This window comes from Calliopsis andreniformis, unplaced genomic scaffold (assembly GCF_051401765.1).
Source record: "Calliopsis andreniformis isolate RMS-2024a unplaced genomic scaffold, iyCalAndr_principal scaffold0004, whole genome shotgun sequence".
NCBI lineage: Eukaryota > Metazoa > Arthropoda > Insecta > Hymenoptera > Andrenidae > Calliopsis > Calliopsis andreniformis.
The window spans coordinates 18216167-18229519 of NW_027480424.1; positions in this window are offsets into that span (position 1 = coordinate 18216167).

Below are 13353 nucleotides of genomic sequence, written 5' to 3' on the forward strand. Positions count from 1 at the left end.
AATACAAGTACAACAGTTTTTCCATCGTATAAAATGTGTATTTGCAAAAATTGTGACAGTAATGGTCATTTCTACGTCCGGGCAACCTATGCGACACTCAAGGGCATTGCTCCACCACATCTAATAACTACGGCCTTAGGAGTCAACGCCAGATGCATAAAATACGATATAAATACAACAGCTTTTCCATCGTATAAAACGAATAATGGCAACCAGTGTGAAAGTACTGGTCATTTCTACGTTCCGGGCAACCTAGGCTTCACTCTAGGGCGTTGCTCGACCAGATAGAATAGTTAGGGCCTTAGAAGTCAACGCCAGAAGCATAAAATACAATAAGGATGCAACAGTTTTTCCATCGTACAACAGGAGTAACTGCAAACAGTGTGAAAGTACTGGTTATTTCTACGTTCCTGGTAACCTAGGTTTCACTCTAGGGCGTTGCTCCACCAGATCGAATAGCTAGGTCCTTAGAAGTCAACGCCCCAAGTATAAAATACAAAAAAATAGAACAGTTGTTCCATTGTATAAAACGAATAACTGCAACCAGTGTCAAAGTACTGGTCATTTCTACGTTCCGGGCAACCTAGGCTTCACTGTAGGGCGTTGCTCCACCAAATCTAATAGTTAGGGCCTTAGAAGTCAACGCCCGAAGCATAAAATACAATATAAGTACAACAGTTTTTCCATCGTATAAAATGAATGATGGCGAACATTGTGAAAGTAATGGTCATTTCTACGTTCCGGGCAACCTAGGCTTGACCCTAGGGCGTTGTTCCGCCAGATGGAATAGTTAGGGCCTAAGAAGTCAACGCCAGAAGCATAAAATACGATACAAATACAACAGCTATTCCATCGTAGAAAACGAATTATTGCAGACATTGTGAAAGTAATGGCAGTTTCTACGTTCCGAGAAACCTAGGCTTCACTCTAGGGCGTTGCTCCACCAGATCGAATAGTTAGGGCCTTAGAAGTGAACGCCAGAAGCATAAAATACAATAAAGATGCAACAGTTTTTCCATCATACAACAGGAATAACTGCAAACAGTGTCAAAGTACTGGTCATTTCTACGTTCCGGGCAACCTAGGCTTCACTGTAGGGCGTTGCTCCACCACATCTGATAGCTACGGCCTTAGAAGTCAACGCCAGGAGCATAAAATACAATATAAATACAACATCTTTTCCATCGTATAAAATGTATAATTGCAAACAGTGTGAAAGTAATGGTCATTTCTACGTTCCGGAAAACCTAGGCGTCACTCTAGGGCGTTGCTCCACCATATCTAGTAGCTACGGCCTTAGAAGTCAACGCCAGAAGCACAAAATACAATAAAAATGCAGCAGTCTTTCCATCGTATAGCATGACTAATTGCAACCAGTGCGAAAGTAATGCTCATATCGACATTTCGGGCATCCTAGACTTAACTCTGAGGCGTTGCCCCACCAGATCGAAGAGTTAGGGCCATAGAAGTCAACGCCAGGTGCATAAACTACAAAATAAATACAACTGTCTTTCCATCGTATAAAACGAATAATTGCAACCTTTGTGATGTTTATGGACATATCTACGTTCCGGGCAACCTAGGCTTCACTGTAGGGCGTTGCTCCACCAAATCTAATAGTTAGGGCCTTAGAAGTCAGCGCCCGAAGCATAAAATGCAAAATAAATAGAACAATTGTTCCATTGTATAAAACGAATAACTGCAACCAGTGTGAAAATACTGGTCATTTCTACGTTCCGGGAACCTAGGCTCCACCCTAGGGCGTTGTTCCACCAGATGGAATAGTTAGGGCCTAAGAAGTCAACGCCAGAAGCATAAGATACTATATAAGTACAACAGCTTTTCCATCGTATAAAACAAATAATTGCAACCAGTGTGAAGGTTATGGTCATTTCTACGTTCCAGGCAACCTAGGCTTCACCCTAGGCCGTTGTTCCACCAGATCGAATAGTTAGGTCCTAAGAAGTGAACGCCAGAAGCATAAAATGCAATAAAAATACAACAGTTTTTCCATCGTATAGCAGCAATAATTTGCAACCAGTGTGATAGTAATGGACATTTCTACGTTCCGGGCAACCCAGGTTTCACTCCAGGGCGTTGCTCCACCAGATCGAATAGTTACGGCCTAAGAAGTCAACGCCAGAAGCATAAAATACGATGAAGATGCAACAGTTTTTCCTTCATATAAAACGAATAATTGCAATCAGTGTGAAAGTAATGGTCATTTCTACGTTCGGGCAACCTAGGCTTCACTCTACGGCGTTGTTCCACCAGATCGAATAGGTAGGGCCTAAGAAGTCAACACCAGAAGAATAAAATACAAAATAAATACAACAGCCTTTACACCGTATAAAACGAATAATTGCAACCTGTGTGAAGGTTATGGTCATATCTACGTTCCGGTCAACCTAGGCTTCACTGTAGGTTGTTGTTCCACCAGATAGAATAGGTAAGGCCATAGAAGTCAACGCCCGAAGCATAAAATACAATAAATATACAAGAGTTTTTCCATCGTATAACAGGAATAATTGCAACCAGTGTGAAAGTGATGGACATTTCTACGTTCCGGGCAACCTAGGCTTCACTCTAGGGCGTTGTTCCACCAGATCGAAATGTTAGGGCCTAAGAAGTCAACGCAAGAAGCATATTATACAATATAAATATAACAGCTTTTCCATCGTATAAAACGAATAATAGCAATCAGTGTGAAAGTTATGGTCATTTCTAGGTTCCGGGCTACCTAGGCTGCACTCTAGGGCGTTGCTCCACCAGATCGCATAGTTAGGGCCTTAGAAGTCAACGCCAGGAGCATAAAATACGATATAAATACAACAGTCTTTTCATCGTATTACAGGAATAATTGCAATAAGCGTGAAAGTAATGATCATTTCGGCGTTTCGGGCATCCTAGACTTAACTCTGATGCATTGCTCCTCCAGATCGAATAGTTGGAGCCTAAGAAGTCAATGCCAGAAGCATAAAATACAATATAAATACAACAGCTTTGGCATCGAATAAATTAATAATTGCAAACAGTGTGAAAGATATGGTCACTTCTACGTTGCGGGCAACCTAGGCTTCATTCTAGGGCGTTGGTCCACCAGATCAAACAGTTAGGGCCTTAGAAGTCAACGCCCGAAACATAAAATACAAAATAAATCGAACAGGTTTTCCATTGTATAAAACTATTAATTGCTACCAGTGTGTAATTTCTGGTCATTTCGACGTTCCGGGCAACCTAGGCTTCACCCTAGGGAGTTGTTCCACCAGATGGAATAGTTAGGGCCTAAGAAGTCAACGCTAGAAGCATAAAACACGATATAAATACAACAGTTTTTCCATCGCATAAAACGAGTAATCGCAAGCAGTATGAAAGTTATGGTCATTTCTACTTTCCGAGCAACCTAGGCTTCACGCTAGGGAGTTGCACCACCAGATCGAATAGTTAGGGCCTTAGAAGTCAACGCCCGAAGCATAAAATACAAAATATATAGAACAGTTTTTCCATCGTATAAAACGAATAATTGCTACCAGTGTGAAAGTTATGGTCATTTCTACTTTCCAGGCAACATAGGCGTCACCCTAGGGCGTCGTTCCACCAGATGGAATAGTTAGGGCCTAAGAAGTCAACGCCAGAAGCATAAAATACGATATAAATACGGCAGCTTTTCCATCGTATAAAACGAATAATGGCAAACAGTGTGAAAGTAATTGTCATTTCTACGTTCCGGGCAACCTAGGCTTCACTCTAGGTCGTTGCTGCACTAGATCAAATAGCTAGCGACTTAGAATTAAACGCCAGAAGCACAGAATACAATAAAAATGCAACAGTTTTTCCATCGTATAACAGGAATAATTGCAACCAGTGTGAATGTAATGGTCATTTCTGCGTTCCGGGCAACCTAGCTTTCACTCTAGGGCGTTGCTCCACCAGGTCGAGTAGTTAGGGCCTAAGAAGTCAATGCCAGAAGCATAAAATACGATATAAATACGGCAGCTTTTCCATCGTATAAAACGAATAATTGCAACCAGTGTGATAGTTATGCTCATTTCTACGTTCCAGGAAACCTAGGCTTCACCCTAGGGCTCTGCTCCAACAGATTGAATAGCTAGGGCCTTAAAAGTCAATGCCCGAAGCATAAACTGCAATAAAAATACAACAGTTTTTCCATCGTATAACAGGAATAATTGCAACCAGTGTGAAAGTAATGGTCATTCCTACGTTCCGTGCAACCTAGGTTTCACTCCAGGGCGTTGCTCCACCAGATCGAATAGTTAGGGCCTAAGAAGTCAACGCCAGAAGCATAAAATACAATATAAATACAACAGTTTTTTCACCGTATAAAACGAATAATTGCAACCAGTATGAAAGTTATGGTCATTTCTACTTTCCGGGCAACCTAGACCTCACTCTAGGGCGTTGACCCACCAGATCGAACAGTTAGGGCCTTAGAAGTCAACGCCCGAAGCATAAAATACAAAATAAATAGTACAGTTTTTCAATCGTATAAAACGAATAATTTCTACCAGTGTGGAAGATATGGGCATTTCTACTTTCCGGGCAACCTAGGCTTCACCCTAGGGAGTTGTTCCACCAGATGGAACAGTTAGGGCCTAAGAAGTCAACGCCAGAAGCATAAAACACGATATAAATACAACAGTTTTTCCATCGTATAAAACGAATAATTGCAACCAGTGTGAAAGTAATGGTCATTTCTACGTTCCGGGCATCCTAGGCTACACTCTAGGTCGTTGCTCCACCAGATCAAATAGCTAGTGACTTAGAATTAAACGCCAGAAGCATAGAATACAATAAAAATACAACAGTTTTTCCATCGTATAACAGGAATAATTGCAACCAGTGTGAATGTAATGGTCATTTCTGCGTTCCGGGCAACCTAGCTTTCACTCTAGGGCGTTGCTCCACCAGGTCGAGTAGTTAGGGCCTAAGAAGTCAATGCCAGAAGCATAAAATACGATATAAATACGGCAGCTTTTCCATCGTATAAAACGAATAATTGCAACCAGTGTGATAGTTATGCTCATTTCTACGTTCCAGGAAACCTAGGCTTCACCCTAGGGCTCTGCTCCAACAGATTGAATAGCTAGGGCCTTAAAAGTCAATGCCCGAAGCATAAACTGCAATAAAAATACAACAGTTTTTCCATCGTATAACAGGAATAATTGCAACCAGTGTGAAAGTAATGGTCATTCCTACGTTCCGTGCAACCTAGGTTTCACTCCAGGGCGTTGCTCCACCAGATCGAATAGTTAGGGCCTAAGAAGTCAACGCCAGAAGCATAAAATACAATATAAATACAACAGTTTTTTCACCGTATAAAACGAATAATTGCAACCAGTATGAAAGTTATGGTCATTTCTACTTTCCGGGCAACCTAGACCTCACTCTAGGGCGTTGACCCACCAGATCGAACAGTTAGGGCCTTAGAAGTCAACGCCCGAAGCATAAAATACAAAATAAATAGTACAGTTTTTCAATCGTATAAAACGAATAATTTCTACCAGTGTGGAAGATATGGGCATTTCTACTTTCCGGGCAACCTAGGCTTCACCCTAGGGAGTTGTTCCACCAGATGGAACAGTTAGGGCCTAAGAAGTCAACGCCAGAAGCATAAAACACGATATAAATACAACAGTTTTTCCATCGTATAAAACGAATAATTGCAACCAGTGTGAAAGTAATGGTCATTTCTACGTTCCGGGCATCCTAGGCTACACTCTAGGTCGTTGCTCCACCAGATCAAATAGCTAGTGACTTAGAATTAAACGCCAGAAGCATAGAATACAATAAAAATACAACAGTTTTTCCATCGTATAAAAGGAATAATTGCAAACAGTGTGAAAGTAATGGTCATTTCTACGTTCGGGCAACCTAGGCTTCACTCTACGGCGTTGTTCCACCAGATCGAATAGGTAGGGCCTAAGAAGTCAACACCAGAAGAATAAAATACAAAATAAATACAACAGCCTTTACACCGTATAAAAGGAATAATTGCAACCTGTGTGAAGGTTATGGTCATATCTACGTTCCGGTCAACCTAGGCTTCACTGTAGGTTGTTGTTCCACCAGATAGAATAGGTAAGGCCATAGAAGTCAACGCCCGAAGCATAAAATACAATAAATATACAAGAGTTTTTCCATCGTATAACAGGAATAATTGCAACCAGTGTGAAAGTGATGGACATTTCTACGTTCCGGGCAACCTAGGCTTCACTCTAGGGCGTTGTCCCACCAGATCGAAATGTTAGGGCCTAAGAAGTCAACGCAAGAAGCATAATATACAATATAAATATAACAGCTTTTCCATCGGATAAAACGAATAATAGCAATCAGTGTGAAAGTTATGGTCATTTCTAGGTTCCGGGCTACCTAGGCTGCACTCTAGGGCGTTGCTCCACCAGATCGCATAGTTAGGGCCTTAGAAGTCAACGCCAGAAGCATAAAATACGATATAAATACAACAGTCTTTTCATCGTATTACAGGAATAATTGCAATAAGCGTGAAAGTGATGATCATTTCGGCGTTTCGGGCATCCTAGACTTAACTCTGATGCATTGCTCCTCCAGATCGAATAGTTGGGGCCCAAGAAGTCAATGCCAGAAGCATAAAGTACAATATAAATACAACAGCTTTGGCATCGAATAAATTAATAATTGCAAACAGTGTGAAAGATATGGTCATTTCTACGTTGCGGGCAACCTAGGCTTCATTCTAGGGCGTTGGTCCACCAGATCAAACAGCTAGGGCCTTAGCAGTCAACGCCCGAAACATAAAATACAAAATAAATCGAACAGGTTTTCCATTGTATAAAACTATTAATTGCTACCAGTGTGAAAGTTCTGGTCATTTCGACGTTCCGGGCAACCTAGGCTTCACCCTAGGGAGTTGTTCCACCAGATGGAATAGTTAGGGCCTAAGAAGTCAACGCCAGAAGCATAAAACACGATATAAATACAACAGTTTTTCCATCGCATAAAACGAGTAATCGCAAGCAGTATGAAAGTTATGGTCATTTCTACTTTCCGAACAACCTAGGCTCCACGCTAGGGAGTTGCACCACCAGATCGAATAGTTAGGGCCTTAGAAGTCAACGCCCGAAGCATAAAATACAAAATATATAGAACAGTTTTTCCATCGTATAAAACGAATAATTGCTACCAGTGTGAAAGCTATGGTCATTTCTACTTTCCAGGCAAGCTAGGCGTCACCCTAGGGCGTTGTTCCACCAGATGGAATAGTTAGGGCCTAAGAAGTCAACGCCAGAAGCATAAAATACGATATAAGTACAACAGTATTTCCATCGTATAAAATGAATGATTGCGAACATTGTGAAGGTAATGGTCATTTCTACGTTCCGGGCAACCTAGGTTTGACCCTAGGGCGTTGTTCCACCAGATGGAATAGTTAGGGCCTAAGAAGTCAACGCCAGAAGCATAAAATACGATACAAATACAACAGCTATTCCATCGTAGAAAACGAATAATTGCAGGCATTGTGAAAGTAATGGTCGTTTCTACGTTCCGAGCAACCTAGGCTTCAGTCGAGGGCGTTGCTCCACCAGACCGAATAGTTAGGGCCTTAGAAGTCAACGCCAGAAGCATAAAATACAATAAAGATGCAACAGTTTTTCCGTCATACAACAGGAATAACTGCAAACAGTATGAAAGTACTGGTCATTTCTACATCCCGGGAAACCTAGGCTTCACTCTAGGGCGTTGCTCCACCAGATCGAATAGTTAGGGCCTCAGAAGTCAGCGCCCGATGCATAAAATGCAAAATAAATACAACAGCTTTTCATTGTATAAAACGAATAACTGCAACCAGTGTGAAAGTACTGGTCATTTCTACGTTCCGGGCAACCTAGGCTTCACTCTAGGGCGTTTCTCCACCAGATCGAATAGTTAGGGCCTTAGAAGTCAACGCCAGAAGCATAAAATACAATAAAGATGCAACAGTTTTTCCATCGTTCAACAGGAATAACTGCAAACAGTGTGAAAGTACTGGTCATTTCTACGTTCCGGGTAACCTAGGTTTCACTCTAGGGCGTTGCTCCACCAGATAGAATAGCTAGGGACTTATAATTCAATTCCAGAAGAATAAAATACAATACAAGTACAACAGTTTTTCCATCGTATAAAATGTGTATTTGCAAAAATTGTGACAGTAATGGTCATTTCTACGTCCGGGCAACCTATGCGACACTCAAGGGCATTGCTCCACCACATCTAATAACTACGGCCTTAGGAGTCAACGCCAGATGCATAAAATACGATATAAATACAACAGCTTTTCCATCGTATAAAACGAATAATGGCAACCAGTGTGAAAGTACTGGTCATTTCTACGTTCCGGGCAACCTAGGCTTCACTCTAGGGCGTTGCTCGACCAGATAGAATAGTTAGGGCCTTAGAAGTCAACGCCAGAAGCATAAAATACAATAAGGATGCAACAGTTTTTCCATCGTACAACAGGAGTAACTGCAAACAGTGTGAAAGTACTGGTTATTTCTACGTTCCTGGTAACCTAGGTTTCACTCTAGGGCGTTGCTCCACCAGATCGAATAGCTAGGTCCTTAGAAGTCAACGCCCCAAGTATAAAATACAAAAAAATAGAACAGTTGTTCCATTGTATAAAACGAATAACTGCAACCAGTGTCAAAGTACTGGTCATTTCTACGTTCCGGGCAACCTAGGCTTCACTGTAGGGCGTTGCTCCACCAAATCTAATAGTTAGGGCCTTAGAAGTCAACGCCCGAAGCATAAAATACAATATAAGTACAACAGTTTTTCCATCGTATAAAATGAATGATGGCGAAAATTGTGAAAGTAATGGTCATTTCTACGTTCCGGGCAACCTAGGCTTGACCCTAGGGCGTTGTTCCGCCAGATGGAATAGTTAGGGCCTAAGAAGTCAACGCCAGAAGCATAAAATACGATACAAATACAACAGCTATTCCATCGTAGAAAACGAATTATTGCAGACATTGTGAAAGTAATGGCAGTTTCTACGTTCCGAGAAACCTAGGCTTCACTCTAGGGCGTTGCTCCACCAGATCGAATAGTTAGGACCTTAGAAGTGAACGCCAGAAGCATAAAATACAATAAAGATGCAACAGTTTTTCCATCATACAACAGGAATAACTGCAAACAGTGTCAAAGTACTGGTCATTTCTACGTTCCGGGCAACCTAGGCTTCACTGTAGGGCGTTGCTCCACCACATCTGATAGCTACGGCCTTAGAAGTCAACGCCAGGAGCATAAAATACAATATAAATACAACATCTTTTCCATCGTATAAAATGTATAATTGCAAACAGTGTGAAAGTAATGGTCATTTCTACGTTCCGGAAAACCTAGGCGTCACTCTAGGGCGTTGCTCCACCATATCTAGTAGCTACGGCCTTAGAAGTCAACGCCAGAAGCACAAAATACAATAAAAATGCAGCAGTCTTTCCATCGTATAGCATGACTAATTGCAACCAGTGCGAAAGTAATGCTCATATCGACATTTCGGGCATCCTAGACTTAACTCTGAGGCGTTGCCCCACCAGATCGAAGAGTTAGGGCCATAGAAGTCAACGCCAGGTGCATAAACTACAAAATAAATACAACTGTCTTTCCATCGTATAAAACGAATAATTGCATCCTTTGTGATGGTTATGGACATATCTACGTTCCGGGCAACCTAGGCTTCACTGTAGGGCGTTGCTCCACCAAATCTAATAGTTAGGGCCTTAGAAGTCAGCGCCCGAAGCATAAAATGCAAAATAAATAGAACAGTTGTTCCATTGTATAAAACGAATAACTGCAACCAGTGTGAAAATACTGGTCATTTCTACGTTCCGGCAACCTAGGCTCCACCCTAGGGCGTTGTTCCACCAGATGGAATAGTTAGGGCCTAAGAAGTCAACGCCAGAAGCATAAGATACTATATAAGTACAACAGCTTTTCCATCGTATAAAACAAATAATTGCAACCAGTGTGAAGGTTATGGTCATTTCTACGTTCCAGGCAACCTAGGCTTCACCCTAGGCCGTTGTTCCACCAGATCGAATAGTTAGGTCCTAAGAAGTGAACGCCAGAAGCATAAAATGCAATAAAAATACAACAGTTTTTCCATCGTATAGCAGCAATAATTTGCAACCAGTGTGATAGTAATGGACATTTCTACGTTCCGGGCAACCCAGGTTTCACTCCAGGGCGTTGCTCCACCAGATCGAATAGTTACGGCCTAAGAAGTCAACGCCAGAAGCATAAAATACGATGAAGATGCAACAGTTTTTCCTTCATATAAAACGAATAATTGCAATCAGTGTGAAAGTAATGGTCATTTCTACGTTCGGGCAACCTAGGCTTCACTCTACGGCGTTGTTCCACCAGATCGAATAGGTAGGGCCTAAGAAGTCAACACCAGAAGAATAAAATACAAAATAAATACAACAGCCTTTACACCGTATAAAACGAATAATTGCAACCTGTGTGAAGGTTATGGTCATATCTACGTTCCGGTCAACCTAGGCTTCACTGTAGGTTGTTGTTCCACCAGATAGAATAGGTAAGGCCATAGAAGTCAACGCCCGAAGCATAAAATACAATAAATATACAAGAGTTTTTCCATCGTATAACAGGAATAATTGCAACCAGTGTGAAAGTGATGGACATTTCTACGTTCCGGGCAACCTAGGCTTCACTCTAGGGCGTTGTTCCACCAGATCGAAATGTTAGGGCCTAAGAAGTCAACGCCAGAAGCATAAAATACGATACAAATACAACAGCTATTCCATCGTAGAAAACGAATTATTGCAGACATTGTGAAAGTAATGGCAGTTTCTACGTTCCGAGAAACCTAGGCTTCACTCTAGGGCGTTGCTCCACCAGATCGAATAGTTAGGACCTTAGAAGTGAACGCCAGAAGCATAAAATACAATAAAGATGCAACAGTTTTTCCATCATACAACAGGAATAACTGCAAACAGTGTCAAAGTACTGGTCATTTCTACGTTCCGGGCAACCTAGGCTTCACTGTAGGGCGTTGCTCCACCACATCTGATAGCTACGGCCTTAGAAGTCAACGCCAGGAGCATAAAATACAATATAAATACAACATCTTTTCCATCGTATAAAATGTATAATTGCAAACAGTGTGAAAGTAATGGTCATTTCTACGTTCCGGAAAACCTAGGCGTCACTCTAGGGCGTTGCTCCACCATATCTAGTAGCTACGGCCTTAGAAGTCAACGCCAGAAGCACAAAATACAATAAAAATGCAGCAGTCTTTCCATCGTATAGCATGACTAATTGCAACCAGTGCGAAAGTAATGCTCATATCGACATTTCGGGCATCCTAGACTTAACTCTGAGGCGTTGCCCCACCAGATCGAAGAGTTAGGGCCATAGAAGTCAACGCCAGGTGCATAAACTACAAAATAAATACAACTGTCTTTCCATCGTATAAAACGAATAATTGCATCCTTTGTGATGGTTATGGACATATCTACGTTCCGGGCAACCTAGGCTTCACTGTAGGGCGTTGCTCCACCAAATCTAATAGTTAGGGCCTTAGAAGTCAGCGCCCGAAGCATAAAATGCAAAATAAATAGAACAGTTGTTCCATTGTATAAAACGAATAACTGCAACCAGTGTGAAAATACTGGTCATTTCTACGTTCCGGCAACCTAGGCTCCACCCTAGGGCGTTGTTCCACCAGATGGAATAGTTAGGGCCTAAGAAGTCAACGCCAGAAGCATAAGATACTATATAAGTACAACAGCTTTTCCATCGTATAAAACAAATAATTGCAACCAGTGTGAAGGTTATGGTCATTTCTACGTTCCAGGCAACCTAGGCTTCACCCTAGGCCGTTGTTCCACCAGATCGAATAGTTAGGTCCTAAGAAGTGAACGCCAGAAGCATAAAATGCAATAAAAATACAACAGTTTTTCCATCGTATAGCAGCAATAATTTGCAACCAGTGTGATAGTAATGGACATTTCTACGTTCCGGGCAACCCAGGTTTCACTCCAGGGCGTTGCTCCACCAGATCGAATAGTTACGGCCTAAGAAGTCAACGCCAGAAGCATAAAATACGATGAAGATGCAACAGTTTTTCCTTCATATAAAACGAATAATTGCAATCAGTGTGAAAGTAATGGTCATTTCTACGTTCGGGCAACCTAGGCTTCACTCTACGGCGTTGTTCCACCAGATCGAATAGGTAGGGCCTAAGAAGTCAACACCAGAAGAATAAAATACAAAATAAATACAACAGCCTTTACACCGTATAAAACGAATAATTGCAACCTGTGTGAAGGTTATGGTCATATCTACGTTCCGGTCAACCTAGGCTTCACTGTAGGTTGTTGTTCCACCAGATAGAATAGGTAAGGCCATAGAAGTCAACGCCCGAAGCATAAAATACAATAAATATACAAGAGTTTTTCCATCGTATAACAGGAATAATTGCAACCAGTGTGAAAGTGATGGACATTTCTACGTTCCGGGCAACCTAGGCTTCACTCTAGGGCGTTGTTCCACCAGATCGAAATGTTAGGGCCTAAGAAGTCAACGCAAGAAGCATATTATACAATATAAATATAACAGCTTTTCCATCGTATAAAACGAATAATAGCAATCAGTGTGAAAGTTATGGTCATTTCTAGGTTCCGGGCTACCTAGGCTGCACTCTAGGGCGTTGCTCCACCAGATCGCATAGTTAGGGCCTTAGAAGTCAACGCCAGGAGCATAAAATACGATATAAATACAACAGTCTTTTCATCGTATTACAGGAATAATTGCAATAAGCGTGAAAGTAATGATCATTTCGGCGTTTCGGGCATCCTAGACTTAACTCTGATGCATTGCTCCTCCAGATCGAATAGTTGGGGCCTAAGAAGTCAATGCCAGAAGCATAAAATACAATATAAATACAACAGCTTTGGCATCGAATAAATTAATAATTGCAAACAGTGTGAAAGATATGGTCACTTCTACGTTGCGGGCAACCTAGGCTTCATTCTAGGGCGTTGGTCCACCAGATCAAACAGTTAGGGCCTTAGAAGTCAACGCCCGAAACATAAAATACAAAATAAATCGAACAGGTTTTCCATTGTATAAAACTATTAATTGCTACCAGTGTGTAATTTCTGGTCATTTCGACGTTCCGGGCAACCTAGGCTTCACCCTAGGGAGTTGTTCCACCAGATGGAATAGTTAGGGCCTAAGAAGTCAACGCTAGAAGCATAAAACACGATATAAATACAACAGTTTTTCCATCGCATAAAACGAGTAATCGCAAGCAGTATGAAAGTTATGGTCATTTCTACTTTCCGAGCA